Genomic DNA, 18,927 nt, shown 5'->3' on the forward strand with positions numbered 1-18,927 from the left:
ACAAAAGCAAATGAAGCTCCCAGCTCACGAGGAAAGGCGCTTAGATTATGACAACCTGCTGACACGCACGATAAAAGTGTTTTTTTCAACTCAAAATAGCCAGAATACCCCTATGAAATATTCTTTCTCACACAACATGCTGTTTTCTCATTATGTGTGTTGACATTTTTCAGACTGACCTCAGCTAGATATTTTGTTCCGGAGTCCCCATTTAGTGGAACATTTAAACAATAACACTTTGAAGCATGCTCAGTCTCTCTTTTGAAGTCCATTCAGGCTCTGCCCTAGGGTCAGCAGGCGCATTCCAGCAATGATGCATGGACCATCTGCTGTACAAGTTTAAATCCCACTGGTCCTATACCTAGAGGTACTAACATGTTGCATAACTCGCACTGAAAAACAGCCTGTCAGTTCAGACGGGGTTTGGATTTATTCCTACAGTTCTCTTATCCTCCCACTGGCGGGCCTGGGCACAGTAACCTTTGAGCGTGGTTTCTGGGGACTAGAAATTAGTGAGATAAATAATAAGAAATGACATTAAGTTCTTGCATTCAAACCCTTTATTTTCCTTTGCCCATCTACACCCTGGCTCTGTGATTCCCAGAGCTCACTGTCTGGCATCTCATGTAGGTGCCTTCCTATTCCAGACTTTTCACTTAGGTGGGCTCTGGCTGAGCTACCCTAAATAGTGGTCCATGGCTTAGTGTCAATTACTGAGCAAGGGAAAACCAGGATGGTGCAATATGAAGGGTGAGTTTTCCAAGGCAATGTCAATGATTCAGACGACCAGTGACCATTTACTTGTGTAGGAATCTGGCATCAAAAACATGACAAAAATCTCTGCCAAAATATGTCTTTGTCTATATATTTTATCCATTGTGCTTTAATGTTAACTAGTCATTATTAAACTTAACAATGCATTGGCTAAGGTTAATGTATTTCAGACCCAAGCACTGTTGCTCTTATTGATGCTATGTAAACATAGAGGAAGGAGTGGTCCCTGCCCTTGGGAGTTTAAAATCTAAACTTGGACAATACACTTCAAACATATGGTATATCCTGCAGGCTGAATTACCAAACTTCAATCAGCATTAGCCTTAACAATTAATTTATGTTGAACATATGTTCTGCATTTGGGGGCATTAGCCCTGATGGGCCCCTTGAACGAAATGTGAGTGTATGTACATGCTGACCTTTTAATGACGGCAGAAGGACGTGGCAACAAGCAGGAGAAGGCCAGTTGAGACCTGTGGGATGGAGCACGGCACGAGGGTAAGCATGGCAGAGGAACATAAATAGGGTACAAAAGAGGGAGATTTGGGAGTCTTGTAGCGTAAGCGAAGGAGAGCAGCCATAGCAGAGCAAGTATTTCAAAGCAGCTCTAGCTCTAGTTGAGCACCAAAATAAGTGGGCACATTTCCACTTTTGAGTATCTGTCACTTATTTAGATGCCTCCTTGGAAACTGAGCTCTCCGGAAAATCTGTCCTCAACGGTGGGTGCTGAGCACTAGACAATCTGGCCTGTTCGTTTTCTCAGTATGTGGTTCATCTGTTCTAAGGAACAAGTCCTTCTGGAAACGTAAAAAAAAAAAAGGCAGAAAGAAGTGTTGGATACAGAAAAGCACGCAAGCTGCCTCGTGGGCTAATGATCAAGAAAGGCAGAACAAGCAAAATTTCATAAACCAGATGAAGTCAAACGTCTAGCCACCAGGACCCCTTATGAACGTTGCAGTAGTCCAGGAAAGATGGTGGACATGGGTTAAAGCACTGAGTAGGAGTCAGAAGATATGAATTGGCTGATTTACTTCATCTCCCTGCTCAAAATGTTTTTATCTGTCCAAAAAAAGAAGTGGAACAGGAATATCTGCCCTACCACCCTGAAGGAGAAAACTGTAAATTTTAGTTAGGATCAAAATATGGCCTCAGGCGGAAGAAGCAGCCCATGGGGTTGAAGGGAGATCCTCTGAGGCTTTCTGCCTCCACAAAACAGAGTTGAAAACAGCATAATGGAGCATGAAGGGACACAAAGCTGAAGAGCATAATGTGGGACATGCTCCCATGTACGCAGAAATCCAGCCCCCAGCTGTGGAGGGACATAAATCCCCCGTTCGTTAGCCGTGCCTCGTGATGGAGGGTGAAGCAGCACTAGCGGTGGCCAGTCAACCTTTTAACTAGACCTCCTCAGACCTTGCTGTCACCTCTGATCCCCGTGAACCAAAGCAGTTACCTTCTGCATAATGCACCTCTCTCTTTGCGTCACCTCCGAACTTGTCCTTGAGTCTCCCTGGTGGGATCCTGTAAGAGGATTGGGTGGGCCAGGAGGGAGCAACTCCATTGTTTGAGCACAAAAAGCCGCGTTCATTAGTAGGCAGGCATCTTAGAACCAGGCATGGAAAAAAAAGAGTGGATTTGCCATTAAATCGGATATTCTTGGAGGTTTTCCTCAGCACAACTCCCTCTTTTAAGCTAACAGAAGCAATTGAGAGACCTGCCCAGTAATTCCTGAGTTCCAGTCCCAGCTCTGACATTAACTCTGAAGCCAATATAATCCTCTTGTTCCCTACAATAAGGCCTCAGTCCTCCACTGCCATAAATCAGCCTAACTCCTTTCACATAAGTTAGCGTTACCCCATTTGAAGATTTGGTTCAGAAATTAGGGCACTGCGGGGTGGGATCCTGCAGAAATACCCGGGAAAATCTGGTCCCCAGAGAAGTTTACACTCCAAAACAGCAAGACGTGCACTTGTGAGCTGTTCTCATGACATTGTAGGCCCACAGAGCGGTTACCTCCTGACAGGACATGTTCCTCTGCGATCCAGGCTTACGAGTGATGGGTATCTCTCAGGATAATTAACTGGCTTCAGTTGCTGCTGCCGGAGAAGGGAGGGAGCTTCGCGGTGCCCGCAGTGCCACATAGATTAACTCTACGGAGGAGCTGCCAGGGACTCGCTCGGTTCTTGATCCAGTTCAAAGGGACCGGGTCAGGAGCTGGTAATTACCCAAAATTTAAACAGGGTTCCTAGTTCACATCCATTGCCATTTTCTTAGTTACATTTGCCCTCCTCTTGGTAAAGAGCAAACATTTTCTTGGAAACAGTCTCATTTCTTATGCCAGTGGCAAAATAAACCCCAGCTCATCATGGATGTGTCCTTTCCAAAGAATTACCACAAAAATGTCTGAAACCCTGTAAAGGCTGTTAATGACTCTAAATCTCCATAGGGCTTTTTTCCCCCTTCCTCTTCCCTCTTTTCTCCTTGCTCTGACGAGCTGGTGAGTTGGGAATGGTTTAAAATACCACAATAGCCATGGCAGGACATCAAGAAAGAAAAAGGAACAGGGTTTTGAAATACTTTGTGTAAGGCTCCAAGCACTGGAGTTGGTGCTTAACTGGCCGGACTTTACCACACAGCAGTCAGATGATCTCTGCAGCTTTGGGAAATAGGAGAAACTCTGGAGAAGGGTGGGGGGGAAACAGTCTCTGCCACATTGGTCTTTATTGTCTTATGGATTTTATCACAGTATTGTTCTTTATTTCCTGCTATTTATAGGCTCTCATGTTTTGTGCCGCTTTCATGTTTGTGTTATCTGCCTTCCCACGACATGTTTCACCCCAGCCCTTGCCTACAGCTGCATCCATAAAGGCCAGACCAAGGGTTTTGAATGGCACATCAGGGCTCATCTTCTTTCTCTGGGCGACGCGTGCAAACTGCCCTTTTCTGAAGCACTAAGCAACCCAAGACGGGTGATTTAAACGATGGTGGTCGCTCTGCACACTCTTGCATAAAGGAGCCGAGGAGTTTGCCACTGGGCTTTTGGATACCAAGCAATGACATTCTTTAAGAGTCCCAGCCAGTGATGCTGGGGCTGTTTCCCCTGAAGTCCATGCTGTACAACGGATTTAAACCATCGACCCGTCTGTGCATGACTTGAGGATAACCATTCCAGAAACTTCACCTGAATTATTTTATAACTCTCGTCTTTGTGCAAGGTACTGCAGAGAGAACGTGCTACAGGGGCTGTTCTCGTCCTCATTCCCCGTGATTTAGGGATGTAACTCCACTGACCTGAACTAGCAAAAGCGAAGTTAGTTCTGGTTTGAAACAAATGATGAGGTTTGTAAAGTCAGGTCCCTGCCGTAGTAAATTTACTGCCTAAAAGGTGGCTCCAATAGGCTGTGGGCCTAGAAATAAAAACGGGAGAGGTGCAAAATAATGCCGAAATCACTGAAGACAGTGATTTAATCCTATCAGCATCCTTGTACCTCACCCCACAGCAGTTTCCAGGCAGTCAAAACATCCAGGCTTTGGCAGGCACAAAGCAGAAACCAGGCTGCTGGTTAGGTGGGCTGGAACGGAGGGATTTACCCCCAACAACGGTCCCTTTCCTGCACTTGGCGAGTGACAGCAAGCCTCTCGCATCGACCCACGGCTTGCATCGCTTCTCCTGGTGTGCGGAGCAGCCTGCCGTGGAAGTGAGCAGAGCTCAATGCCAGTAACGACAGGGAAAAACCCTTCACCTAAACAGAGAGGAACAGCAAGACCTGCTTTGGGACCCTTCCACAATATGTATCCAGCAGCAGCGCCTGCGATGGGCTGCTGGGGAATTACAAAGAAAATGAAACACTTGCTTAGAGATGGAGCCAGGCTTGGCCAGCTTTTGCTTATGGGATTTTTGGGCAAGTTACTCCCACTGTTTTACCTGTGAGCGTGCGCAAAAGGGCCGCAGAACATCGTTCTTCAGTGCTGCAGAGCAGCACGAAGGCACCTGTTTGTCAATGAGAGTCATTCTGTTTTGCCTCAAATTGTGCCTATTCTGGGAACATCCCTTGAAAAAAGCAGCAGAATTTTTCTGTAAGCAGCGGGAAGTGCAAGTTTCTTATTCAGACAGTTTGACACAGGTTTCTGTAGTTATCCTTCACTCCCTATAGCAGCCAGACTGAAAGAGGAGACATGATGGAAACAGAAAGCATCTAGGATGCAGCAGGCTAAGCAAAGATAAAGCACGGTGCAAGGAGAATTAAGAGGTGGCAAAGCGCATGCCCACGTCGGTGAGTCCCAGGATTCTTTCTAAGGTGATGCTAAGAAGCAAATTTATGTCAAGCCATGAACATCACTAAAGCAAATGCCTTGTCTCCCAGGCACCAGTGAGTCCTGAAAGCTGCCATTTAAAATTTTTAGTGGCCATTACAGTGAAACCATCCATTTCGCCACATGCAAACGATGTGGGGAAAGCTACGTGGCAATCTTGTTTCAGGGTGGGAGTAAAAAATTCACCACTAGGAACTCCACAGCACCGGAAACCAAAGACTGGACCAACTCTCATCCCATCCGAGAAACAATTAAAAGTGTGAAACCAAAGGTTTCCAGCAGAGACTGCTGCAGAGGCTTAAGAGATAGTGGCTCCGGAGCAACTACTGCAAAACCATAGCCCCAGCCCTCCCAAAAAGTGCCGAGTGCCTTGCTGTCCATGGGGATCGGCGTGGATGGGGGTGTCACCTCTCCCAGGCCCAGCAGTTACATTCTCCTTCTGCCTTTTGTTTCGGTTGATGAAAATCCGACTGTTTTCAGCTCGGTGGCTGGTACGAGCCAACTCCTGTTTATCTCCTGAGACGAGCTTTTCAGCGTGTCATCAGGTGCCCTCTCGGCCACCATCTAAAGCGCATTGACAGGTTGCGGTAGTTTTCCAGACAGACTCTGAAATGGTTATTCACACTTTTATTGTGGCAAGATTAGATTATTGTAATTCTTTACTGGCTGGCTTCCCAAAGCGGGCTCTGTACAAACTCCAGATGGTGTGAAATGTGGCCGGCAGGATTTGAGTTAAGAAGGGACAGTATCATCCATTCTGTTAAAACCCCTACCTTGGCAACTGGTTAGACAGCACATTGATTTCAAAACTGTCCTTTTTCCCTCTGTGCATAGCTGAGGTCAGGTGTCTGTCAGCAATCTTATGATTCGTTATGGTCCGGAGTACGTTACCCAGGCTCACACTACCTGGTAAATAATTCTCCGAGGAGGGATTTCAAGGAGGTGAGGGTAGTTTAAACCTGATTTCTGTCTGCTTGTTCTCCTCTAAAGCCTGTGCAAAAGCTGGGCGGGATACTGCAATTACACCCTTTGCAAACATTAGACAAGGGTGTCGGGGAGCGATGGGCTCTCCTGCCCTTATTGCACCAAAACTGCAGCCTGAAGACCCCCCCCTCCACGGGCAACTGCCTCCAGGCGTGAGGCAGCAAACCACAGCCCTGCCCTGGGCATGGCTGGGGAGAAATGGCAGTGGATCCCACAGAGGCAGCCATCGAAATGCAGCACAGCCCTAAAGCTCTTGTGACTTGCAGGTGGCTCATCTCGTCCCTTCTAACCCCAGCGTGAGCCACCAAGGGGACACCCGGGCAGCGTCCAGGCTCCCCGCTCCCGCTTTTAGCACTGCGGGGCCTCATCAGCAAAGACAGAGCGCTGGTACGTGTTCTTAGGTGCCATCTTTCACTTGCGTAAACAGGCGATAGGATAATAACTGGCTTCCTACAGACCAGTACAAATAAAACCTTCCGGTGTTTTGGGCTTTTGTCTTCTTAGAACTTTCTTTTTCTGGAAGAGCACGATATGAAAAGCGTATTTCTTCACATTTTATTTGATTTTATATTGAGCTGAAGAGTTAAGACCTTCCCTGATTTAGCTCATGGTGGCTAAATTCCTACAGTCCTTTCGTGCAAGGGAAAAGTCTTGGGCAGGCTGCAGTAAGAGTCTAGTAAAGAGCGATCATTTAGCTTGTTTTTATTAACTGGTATTTACAAAGCAGTATGTGATTTGCTGCATAAGAGGGGGAAAGGCTGGGGACAGCTTTTGCTGTGCAGTGGAATGGCATGGCAAACACGGCGTGCTCCGAGCTGTTTACCTTCCCCGTCACTTCTGCGGGAAACCTGTGACCTGCCACTCAGGGACGTGGATATAAAAGCTCATGCTGTTTTGGTTGGGGTTTTTTTTGTTAGTGTGAGACAGCTGACACAGACTGTTTGCTTTGGGAAAACAACCAAACCCTTTTGTTTTGCATGAAGGGGGTGAAAAAAACCTGTATATAAAGAATTGCACTGACTCTGCAAACAGCTACTGCATAAGGAAGAGAGAGTGGCGGTCAGCTCTGGGGTCACGCTGACTGTCATTTTAAACCTACAGTGCCACCATCATTTTGGAAATTCAGAAGCCTGGGGAAGCTGTTGAAGACACAAAATGTTTCCCCATATGGATACAAATACATTATTAAGAAAAAACAGCCGTGTGAGAGCGCAGGCAAAGTCAGGACGGCTTGCCTGAAATCATGAGAATTTGGAGTTCAGATACAATGAGATACAGGTTGGTCTCTGATCCTTGAGCTTAGCTGATCTGCACCTGCCCTGGGACTGGGAAGTATACCGGGACCTCTTGTGTCACTCTCATACACCCACGATGCCATGCTGGACCAGATGTCTGGCCATCTTAACACAAGAGAGCTAGTGGGAATGGCTTCAGGATTACTGCAGCTGGTACCGCCCTGAGAACAGCATCCAGGGCAGGAGTTACTGCAGTCTAAAACCAGCACTTTAACACACACCTGCCCCAGTGCTGCCTGGGGCATGATGCCTCCTGTGAGAGGTGCTGACACACACCCATCGGTCGCAGGTATCCATCCATCCATCCCATTCCCAAGTTTCCCCGAACCAGGAGCCCACTCAGCTGCTGAGTGAAGGTGCCAGCTCATCTCCCACCAGTACTGAGGGTACAGCCTTAGCTTTAATCGGGAATGAAAACGCTACTAATTTTACAAAGGATCTTCTGATTTCCCAACATCTAATTTTAAAGACAAATTTTACCAGTATTTGTTCAGCTGAGTTACTTCACCGGTGGGTATGCTTGAGGTGTCTGAATATAGGCATCTAGAGCTACTTTAAAAGCTTGTGATCGCCTAAGACACCTGCATGGGGCTGGCAGGTAAAATACAGGACCTACAGGAGACCCACATGATCTTTTAGGGGCAGACGGAGCTCATGTAGAGGCACTGTAGTATATCACAGTATCTTATATAGTGCCAGACACATATGGGTAGGCAACTCAACTGCCTCCTGTGTGAATCAACCAGATGTTTGCAGAGAATCTGCTCCCAGCTTCTTTTGCTGCTGAGAACTGAGCCACTGAATTGAGAACTGAGGCATCAGTTCTCAGAATTGAGAATTGAGGCATCAGAACTGAGAACTGAATGCATTTTGTGGATTTCAGAAAACTGTCCAACAGGAGTGCTGGGAAAGGTAATGCCTGCTTATTTTACATAGAAAATCACAGACAACCTACTTGTATCTCTGCATGTGGGCCTTATTCTAGTGGGAGGTCACTAGAAAGGTCTCCATGACTCCAGCTACCATGGCTTTGAGCAGCTGAGCAACCTGAGCCATGATCTGCTCAAGTCTCCGTGCACCCAACCATCAATCCATTCAGCACATGCATGTGACGGGGATAACCATCTGATGGGCCACGCGATAGACTAGAGAATCAGACAGCAAACCTCACCCCGCTGTGTGTCACGTAGCCCACCAGCCCAAACGCACGCCATTTCAAGCCAAGCTCTTTACCAGATGAAAGGAAGGCTCTCTTGATCAGGTAGACAGCATAGTCAGTGCTGTGGCCCTCAGCTGTGAACATTAATGTTCAATATGCCAGGTGGCCTAAGCTGCAGGCATGTAATCTCCTGTCGCTGTGTAGCTTTCAGGCATCCTTCCGTGTTCTCAATTCTCCTGATAAAATTGGAGAGATTTGTTTCCAAAGAACACATTTTCCAAATGTTTCCAAAGAACAATTCATAACGCAAAACATCACACATTATGAACTTTCTCTACCTGACAACAGCCAAGAGTGAAAGAGCTCCGATATCCCTACAGAGCCGCTTTGGAATAGCTGGGGAAAAGCACATTAAAAAGTTGCATGCTATATTCTCTATATACCACCACTGTGACCGTAAGTGTAAATGACTACTCGGGCCTCAGGTTATTTGCAAACCTAGCTGAAGAGCGAGTAGAAAAATAAATAGATCATGAGCATTCATACAGAGCCTTTAATTAGAGAGAATAACGTAGCTGTTTGCGTAGGAAGGCCGTATCTTCACACGGTGCAAATCAATGCAGCTCCATTACGGAATTACATCAGTTTGTGCCAATGAGGATTCGGTCCAGGTATGCACACGAGGATGTCTGCCTTTACCATGGAAACACAACACCTAAGTGAGGGACCACACGAGCAGCTTAACAGCAACTGTATTAATACTTGACAGGGCAGGAAAGAAAAATGAAAACAATTGCTCTAATTGAAACTACGGGGGGTGTGTAAGTAGGGCAGAATGCACAGTAATTACCTGAGTTGGAGCTGGGCCAGAACACCAACACTAACGCTCCTGCTCTATGGGACTGCGAAGGAGCCTAAGTAAACAGGATTTTGGTTTTCCAGCTTTGGCTAAAATGGTTGTTTACCCAGAAACAGAGAACTGTGTAAAAAGACATGGTGCGTGCTCAAGTCTGAGGAACGAAGCGGGGCTGCAAGCTGGGGAGCTGAATTGCCACCCACACTTGCACCAAATGGCAAAGAGATGTGGCGTTCCCCGGGAGAAATGCTTCTTGCCTGGACAGCGGATCTGTGCACGGGCACAGCTTTGTCCAGCTACGGAAAGGAAATGCCAGGTTATTGCAAATGAAACCAAGGCTCTGTTGAGCTGAGTGTTAACATGGACCTTCCGCATACCCTCAGGCTGGAGGTGCTACCAGCTCCCAGCTCCCTCTCCCGCAGCTCTGCAGGATTCCTGTCCCCAACCACATCTGCCTTGCTCACCTCCCTGCGGTCCACTTGCCACGTGCCCACCCCTACACCTTCCTCACAGCCATCACCAGCAGCCCCCGGGCCCTGCTCCTCACTCCCCACCGCATCCTCTCCATATTGCCTGCAAAGAGAAACAAACCTGCATGGAAAGCTGTCCAGAGACCAGTTCCTAGAAAGGTCACTTCCCACACTGCGGTGAATTCCCAGCCGTGGGGTGCGTGAGAAGCATGAAGACAGCGGTTAATAGCAAAATGAGGCCCCACTGGTAGCATGGGTGGGGGATAACCTGCCCTGGTGTGTCCTAAGCTTGAAGTATCAGTCGAGAAGCAGCTATAGTGTCTACGGGAAAGACTAGATGAAGTCCTGGAGGAACGAAGCTCCTTTTCCGAGGAAAAGCCAACGGGCGATGGCTTACTCGGCGATCCCCATTCGCGGTCCAACAAGCGTGTCTTAGTCATGCAACAGAGGAACACCTTCAAGCATCAGCCCCATCATCAGTCACTGCTTCAAGTAGCAACCGCAGCCAGCTGCCAAGCCGGCATTACAGAGCTACAAATCCTGCACGCTCCCAACACACACGTCTGAACCTGTGACCCATAGGTTCTGCAGACCATCACAAATCCCCCGAGACATACAGTTCCCCACAGCCTTGCAGGTTGTTTTTAGTTAGACAAATTCAAATGGCTGCCACAAAAGCTTAATCTCTTTCCAGCCACACTCACGCTGAGTGTCAATAGGAAAAAGTCCCATGAATACGCTTGATAATCACAGAGCTGTGGCTGTAGCACAGAACAAAGTATAATGCAGGCTTGAATACTCAGGAAATTGACTGCTGATATGTTTCCATTCATTGTTTTGTTCTCTGGTCTCGGTGTTATATTAAAATCTCCTACTAAGAATGAGCTTTCTTGTTTAATGGAACTTGTCAGTTAGAGGAAATCTGCTCGAGCTGTTTGATCTATTCTTTAAAATAATATTAATTGCAAATTTAGCACACGTCCCTGTCTTAGTTAGCAAATCATTTGAAAACTAAAGCTGATATTTTTCAAACTTTATTTGTTACCCACAAAAAATCCCGGCCCATCACTTCAACTCTAAGGCATTCGCCATCCCTTTGCTCCAACTATTCAGTCCTGGCTATTCATTAGATACGTTGATCGATCGTACCCGTCACCTGACGCTGTTTTCCTGACTCTATTAGTGCAAAGTGATAGTGGCGAGTGGCAAATAGTAAACACGGTGTGAATCTCTGGTCACGGGAAAATTCATGAAACTTTGCAGTTTGTGAGCATTTTCGTGAAATCCTGACAGCCATGTCAACTTATTCAAGTGTGACCTCACATCTATAGGAAATCACTCTCGTGCTTCTGTCTGCCTCTCCATTAATGGAACTAGCTGTCTATTTTGATTCCATGTGACTCATAAGTAAATACTGAATTTGCATGCTTGCTATTCATCCCGATTCCCAGCATGTGCACTCACAATAACAAATCTTAACTTCAGGCTCTGAAGCTGATGTACAGCTGAATCTGGATTTCCAAAGTCCTACAGTTCAATGATATTTAAATCTGGAGGTTTCGCTTGGTTCCTTGCAGACATAAAAGAACCATTTCGAAAAATCAGATGCAGTGGCCAGTTTAGACTCTATGTAAGTCTGTAGGATTATTTCAATTTGCTGGTTCTGAACCTTCAGCGAAAATCTGCAAAAATGGGTTGCATTGGGTGGCTCACAGAAACAATATTTCTTTTGTGAATGTCTTCCTGCTTCCAATTATATCAGAATGACGGAAGAAAGGGGAAATAGCCGATTCCAGGGTTCATATAATTAGATATAATACACTCTATCATCATCAGTACTCAATGCTTTTCTTTAGGCAATCTCAAAGGCTTTCGGAAACGCTCAGAAACCACTGTTCATGTCAGCACGATCACAAGTGCTGTCACTTTTAGGAATTTGACTTTAGGGGCAGAGAAGCGGTGGTGCGAGCCCCCTCCCCAGGAGGCAGCAGCACCAGCCCTGCACGCAGACCCCGAGCATCCTCCCTTCCCCTCCGTCTTAACAACTCCGGCAGGCACCGGGAGATGCCTCCCTTCTCTGGTGACAGCAGCCTTGACGATACGTGTGCTCATTCCTCTACTTTGCTTCACCTTGGCCTTGCTAAAAACATTGCCCCGGTGCTGCGCACCTCCGTCAGTCCTGCAACGCTGTTTGCCGACCCAGAACAGCCGACGGCGGATGAGGGGCTGTGAGACAGCCCTGCAAAGTACCTTAATGGCGGGACGTGCCTCAGCCGTGCCTGTTGGTGCTGTCAGGGGAGCCCGAGCTCCCTGCCTGTGTACCACTTCTGGACACGTACCATCCTCCTCCGCTCCGTCTCCCCTGCTCCTGGCTAATTCAGGCAGCTCAAGTCGCAGGGAACTCCCCTAAAATAAAACCCTTCCTCCCCTGCCCCAATCCTTTCTTAAAACAAGGGCAGAATTGTTCAAAACAACCCAAGGGAAGAAATCCAAAGAGGGGGTGACCTCCTCCCAACCCTCGGTGCTGGGGGCCGAGGTGTGGCCCCCCGCGAGCTCCCAGGGTCATTCCAGCACCTTTGTCTCATTCCCTCCTGGAGCAACGCCCTCCCGCGCCACCTCCCACGCAGCTCGTGTTTTCCTGCGGCCCATGAAGAGCCCTCTGTTCCCCCGCGTGAGTCATGCCCGCGGGATGCGGGCCGGTGACATCAGCCCCTCCGCAGCCCTCGGCGGGGCCCAGCATGCCGGCTGCCCCTCGGCGTTTGTTTGGAGCTTTGTGCCGAGTATAACGGCCGGGACTGTTCGCCGGGGAGAGCGAGGAGCCGAGAGCGCGGCTCGGCACAGGCCGACGGCTACAGCAAATGATCTGTTGTGGGGATGCCATCCGGCGAGCTGGAGGAGGAGCAGCTGCAGCAGCCCTGTTTTTCACGCCTGCTAGCAGGCAACCCCTCTCCCGGCATCCCCGGAGCGGTGCCGCACGCTAAAGCCTTGCCGGCTGTTGCTACCCGCGCCAGCCACCCTGGGACACCGGCACATGCTGCAAACACCTTTTTATTTGACGGTGTTGGCACTGCATCTGAGAGCAGGACAGAGAGGGTGCGGCTGGTTTTCAAGACTACTTTAAGACTGCAATAAGAGCTCTTTATGGGCATAAAATTACCATTCTGCAATACTGGCAAACCATTCCCTTTTCCAGGAAAGCTGCTTTGTAGTATCACAGGAAAGTTCTCTCTCCGGTGTTGCGAGCTACAGCAGCAGCAGTGCCAGTCCCGTGGCTCTGACCAGAGGCTACTACAGGTATTTTGGTCAAGGGATTGAATGACTTTCTGACCTTGATGGATGCAGAGTCAGCTCAAGAGTGCTCAGCTGTGCAAACAAAATGTTGCCACCTCAGTGATAAGAGGGGAGGGTGCCCATGCCAGGGCAGAGGAGGGGAGACGGAAGGATGCAGCAGATAACGATGACTCGGGGAGACTGCTCCAGCTCTGGGCTTGCCGTTTGGAGGAGATAGGCACCCCACGTGCTTCGAGCCAGTCCCCTTCCCTCCGTGGCAGGAGCAGCCAGCCTGGTTTGTCAGGGCTTTGCTATAAGCAAAGAGTGTAATGAAGCACTTTTTTACCTGTCTGCTTCTGCTAGCGTTGCTGGAGATTAGAGCTGTCCCAGTGTGGTTTGCTCACCTGTGGATTTGGTTTAAGCTACACCAGCAAAGCCCTCTCCATGTCTAGCGGGGAAGGGTGCTGGGTGAGCTCCCCCAGTCTCCCATTGCTTTAAAACATCAATAAGGCAATTACACATAGAGAGGCACAAGCCAAACTTCTCCGTTCCAGTGCGAGGGGAGTTCTGCTTTTGCTCTGAATCATTGATCTGAGCTCGTTCTTTTGGTCCTCTGACCTGCAGTTCTGCTTTAGATTTGACTGAACCTCCATGAAAAGGTCAAAGACGTTTATGAGATTCCAGCACAAGAGATGGGAAACACCTAACGGCTGCTATTGCTTTCTGAGGCCATTTTCGTCCATGAGACTTCAGTGCCCTCAGTGCCCTGCACCCAAATCCTTCCCCGGTTTGTCCTCCAGCCCTGGCAAAGACACACTCTGTAGCCAAACAACATCCCCTTTTTTTTTCCTTCTGGAGGCACAGCAGCTATTCTGTTTTGCTGCTGAATGAAGCAATGTTTTACCGGCTACGGTTTACTGCTTTGCAGATTTTGGTGGCAACGCTGTCACAGAGTTCCCACCATCAACCCCTGCCAGCGTTTCCCTTCTGCCGCACAACACTTGGGCCTTTCAGCTGGGCCAACGCAGTTGTTCCGGGGGGCCGTGCTGATTGGGGAACTGAGGCAGTTGAAATAAATTCCAAACCCCAAAAAAACAACAACAAAAAAAGGAAGAAAACAAAATCCTTCCTATTTTACAGGACATTTTGTCCACCGTTTTTAACCCCCGTCAGCTCTCGATGCAGCTCGCTGCAGAGTCACACGAGGAGTTATTTGGGCACAACTGGCTGCGCTGGAGCAAAATGGTGGGGAAAAAAGTCCGGGATGGGAACACCTCAAGGTAGTCTTTCTACTAAAGCTTCCTTGTCCTCAAACCATGGCCAGGGTTTCTTATCTCGGACTGACATTATCCACGAGATCACCATAACTTTCCAGTAAACAGCCAATTCATTTCACAATTTATACATCCCCCACATACCAGAGAATTAGCTCTACAGACTCCTTTAGGGCCTTAAAAGGATCCTTAGGCTTCAGTTTTCATTTTTAAATGAATAAAAGCATTCAACGAGCTGTAGACTATTAAAGCGAGACACCACTTCGGTGATAAACAAAATATTTTCCTAATAATTCACTTAGTTGTCCCGTTCGTGGATCTGTGCCTTTGGAATGGGACATGCTTTGGGATTCCAAATGACACAAATAATAACAACAACAACAACAGCAGCGCATTCCATTTTACTGAACGAAACAGTGATATACCAAAAGGCTCGTGATATATTATCACCGTATGTGCAGGAGTGTGGGTGGGAAGCAGGAGGCTGCAAGAAGAGACAGATAGAACAGCTCCCACATGCAACTTTTTCCTCTGTGCTGCTCTTTGCCTTTTGCTCAAGAAGTGCAGCAAATATATTAACACACGCATGAAAAATGAGCTGAGGTAATTCCATCTACGAGCATGTGATCGCTCCCGCTGCCACAAATGTTTTCCCTCTAGGTCCGTATCTGAATCTCACACAGACTGACTCACGCTGCAGCCGCAGACGTCACTACTACCTGGCAGCGTCAGACTGTCATTTGTTTCTTTTTGGAACGGGATGTTCTATAATAGCTCCAACTCCCACTCGACAGTTTATGAAATTGCAGTTTTCACATACCTCCTTTGTTCCCGAGAAGCACGGAGGTTTCAATTTGTTTCTAAGGTGCTAAAACAGGAGCAGAGAGTGGCCTGAGCTTGGGGATACCTCACCCGAAACTCTATCGGGATGTGTCTTTTAATAGGATGGAGGTGCGATGGTTCTCAGTGCGCTGTAGAGTTCGTTCTTCAGGGAGACAAATGAGGCACAGCGCAGAACTGTTGCTTCCAGGGTTGCTGCTTGAAGTACAGCCCCACGTCTCGTTCACAAGGCTCCTTCTCCTGCAGCCAGGGCGAGACTGTCACATAAATGGAAGCTGAAGCTCTGGACGTGCTGATGGAGCCATCAAAGCAGAACCAGCTGTGCTTCAGAGTGCCTCACCATGATGGTCAAGTATGCAACACTCGCTTTTCAGCGCTGGCTAGTTTGATCCTCTGCTCCTAAAATGCTAATCTACATCTGTCTCTTAGTCTGGATCAGGAGCGTGCTTCAGAAGTGAATCCCTGACTTACTGTGCTTCGGTTCATACTGCGGCACAGTTTCAGAGCTCAGTCTACAGGACTAAGCTAGTGCTAGTCTCAGGTTAAAAACCCCAAGGGTCAATAGTATAGACATGGAGTCCTCAGCACCAACTGGTTTGGTGCTCCTGTTACACCAGACTACCAGCTCCTACTGCTTGCTGCTTGCCTTTTGGAGCCAAAAGTCCTGGAGTTGTTGGATCCCAGCACACAATCGTAAAAGGAGGAACGTGATGTTGTTCCAGGGGTGCAGCAGAAGGGAGGAGGCCACAGTCCCCCAGGGATCCCTGCCCATGTAAAGACCAAGTTCATCAGGATACACTCGTAAGGATGCCAGGTTTCCTGCCGGGAACATCCCGACAGGCAGCTGATACAAAAGGACAGAACCAAGGGAGCAAAGAGCCGAAGAACGAAAGGGTGCAAAAGATGATGGCATTTCTCCTGCTTACTTTTGGGATGCTGCTGTGATTCAAGGCAGGGTAAAATGGATTTGTCTTCACACCGGTGAACAGTAAAATGGATGCATCGCTAGGCAGAACCCAGTGTCCCCTGCTCCAAGTGCTGCTCCCCTGTTTATGGAAGAGCTTTAACCGAGTGGAGACCTTAAATGACTTCCTACAGGTGCGGCCCTTCCTAACAAGGGCAATGACAGCTTCAAGTGTGGTAAAACCAGTATTCCTAGCATTCTTCAGAGAAAAATTATCACTAATTATCTGCCACTTGGAATAAAATGGGAAGCTCAAAGATGATCTGGAGAGAGTTTGGAAAAGCAAGGCAACTTATATTTGCTTATATTTGCAAGCCGTGCGTAGCCTTTCTCTGGGAAACACAGAAGTTCCTGAGGCTAGTTTCTGCAAGAGGATGCCCTAAGAGTCTCTGAAGATGTTTATTCTGACCTCCTGGACCTTTGTCCAATGTACATTCATTGGGGTTAAATAAATAAGCATTAACAAACCCGAAGCTCCAGACCTTCCACTGTCCTGCATTGAGCCAAGACTTTAAGTAAAGAGGCTTAAGTCACGTTTAATTTCCTTTGACCTAAAGACCAAGCGCAGCTCAGTCCAACCGAATTATTGAGCGAAAAGACCTTTACGGCTGCACTACCTTGCATTCAGCTGCCTGAGAAATCTTTAGAAACCACTGCAAAGGCAGATCATCGCAGCCTGGCGTTGCCTGCTCGCTGCAGACACCTTCACACGCAGCACGGGCTGGAGAGAGCAGTCAGTGCCCCAGCCCCGATTTATTTTCATGACAGCCCCCAGGAATCCTCCCGGTACTGTCTGGCCAGCTATAGGTAACGCTGCACTGCAGGAATAACATTGCTCAGGCTCTCCGTGCCGGCCCTCAAGCTTTGGCAGCCGTCAGGACAAAAGACAATCTATCAATGCAAGTCATTATAATCTTACAGACATCACCTATACCTTTACCTGGACTTACCTGGATCGATGTGGAGGGCAGTGTTTCTCTTGACATTCAAAACGAACGCGTGCACTAAAGGACACAAGGCTTCTGGTACACAGGGTATTGTTCTGGATTTCGTATTTCTTCGGGGTTGTCTTGGCAACGAAGAGGGTTTGCCGCTAGAGGTGTGTGAAACACTGGGCAACAAAAAGCAAAGCGACTCCCACTTGTTTCATTCCATCACCCACTTAAACCAGACTCTTTATCAACCTGCTGGGACGTTGTTAGCGTGCTGCGTGTCGGGAGGGGCAGCACTAATCAGCCCCGACTCCGCCGCTCCCCCCCGAAACACTGTGATTTTGAAAATAGCAAAAAATGCTATCTTTGCTTGGGAAATTATGTCTATCCAGTCATGCTGACCCGCTCTGTTCACCTGCTGCCTTCAGCTACCTCTTTCAGGAGCAGTTCCCTGGAAGGCAATGGAAGCGATTACAGGTGGTTTTAAGCAAAACTACTTTGGGGTTGGTTTTTTTTTTTTTTTTTGAGTTTCAATTATGGAAATTTTAAGTGACTTCAGTGCAGTCAAGGGGGTCGCTGTGGACTGATTCCAATATAACCGAGTTTGCCAGTTTGCCCCGATGTAAGCGAGGCTTTCCCATGTGAAGAGAAGAGATGCTGGCCAGCTAAGGCTACCACCCGGTCAGCGAGGGAGTGGGAATGCCCCGCTTGCCCTTCTGGCCCAGCTCCTTCCACGGCCACCAGACCCTTATTCACTGGGGATGAGGTCCAGGAATGATTCTGGAAAGTTTTTAAAGCATCTTTGGAGGCAGTTTCACATCTCTTGTTCATGTCATTTGCCTTTATTTTTACTTACTGAAGGCATTAAAAAAATTAACCCAAACAGCTGTTCCGATTCCTCTATTTTTTATGTAGCAAAGGGAAAAAAAAAGTCTGAACAGCTGTGTCAGTAAAACACAAGCCAGGTGGCCTCCCTAAGGCAAAGTTTGTATGAAATCTGTAAGATAATGTTTTTATTATCTGAGTTACTGTATTTCTTTTTTATTACTTTGCTCTTGTGGATTCTTAAAGAGGTATTGGCCACTTATTTCTTATCTTCATCCTCTTCCCTCAGTGTTTGAGCTGTACTGTAACTCAACACAGATGTTGTGGTGATTCAGCCATCACGGGTGAAAATCGCCCCTTCAGCACAATCCTCCTGAATCTATTTTGAGGACTTGAATGGGATTTGAGGCTGGGTAAGGAGCAATTTTACAGATCTGACATTTCTATGGGGAGAAACTCAGGCCGTGGCACCAAACATCTCCCTAGGGATGCGCATCTCCCTACGAAATGCTGGCGGAGGGAATTTGTTTTCCATGTCGTATAACTAAGTCACCTGAGGTGCACAGTTTTGTTCCAGTTCCCCGACGAGGTAGCTGGATCGTCCTCAAGCAGAGGCTACGGACTCCCGATTACACCACGGTCTGAAAGAACAATTGTTTTGTACTCCAATGCGTGAAACAGCGGGGGGTTTGTAAGCTGCTAGCCAAATTCTGAGCCGGGCGGTGCTGAAATCTATATAGCCAGAGGGATTTACACCACAGTTGCCCCACTGCTGTCATCTCAGAGCATATCCCTACTGAGAAAGGCTCATGAAGAACTTCCCTTACTGAGGTTTTGAATTCCTCAACCAGCCTCCCATCCTGCATGGAGCAGATTTCAGCCTTCAAAGCTCTGGTGCTCCTTCCACGCGCTTGCTGGCGCGGTCCCGCCATGAGAGGCTTCCAGCCGCCTGCTCGAGCCCCGCGTTTCA

The 18,927-nt window shown here is 48.0% G+C and overlaps 1 protein-coding gene and 1 long non-coding RNA gene across 3 annotated transcripts in view; both read right to left on the bottom strand.

Annotated features, from left to right (window-relative positions):
- SLC6A6 (solute carrier family 6 member 6) overlaps positions 1-18,927 on the bottom strand; it is a 119,766-nt gene that overhangs the window by 79,401 nt on the left and 21,438 nt on the right. The window lies entirely within an intron of this gene.
- Positions 482-3,761, bottom strand: LOC142415540 (uncharacterized). Its single transcript, XR_012777444.1, has 3 exons — positions 2,788-3,761; positions 2,228-2,376; positions 482-1,571 (listed from the first exon to the last, which is right to left on the bottom strand). It is a non-coding gene; the product is annotated as an uncharacterized LOC142415540 (long non-coding RNA).

This window comes from Mycteria americana, chromosome 11 (assembly GCF_035582795.1).
Source record: "Mycteria americana isolate JAX WOST 10 ecotype Jacksonville Zoo and Gardens chromosome 11, USCA_MyAme_1.0, whole genome shotgun sequence".
Lineage (NCBI taxonomy): Eukaryota > Metazoa > Chordata > Aves > Ciconiiformes > Ciconiidae > Mycteria > Mycteria americana.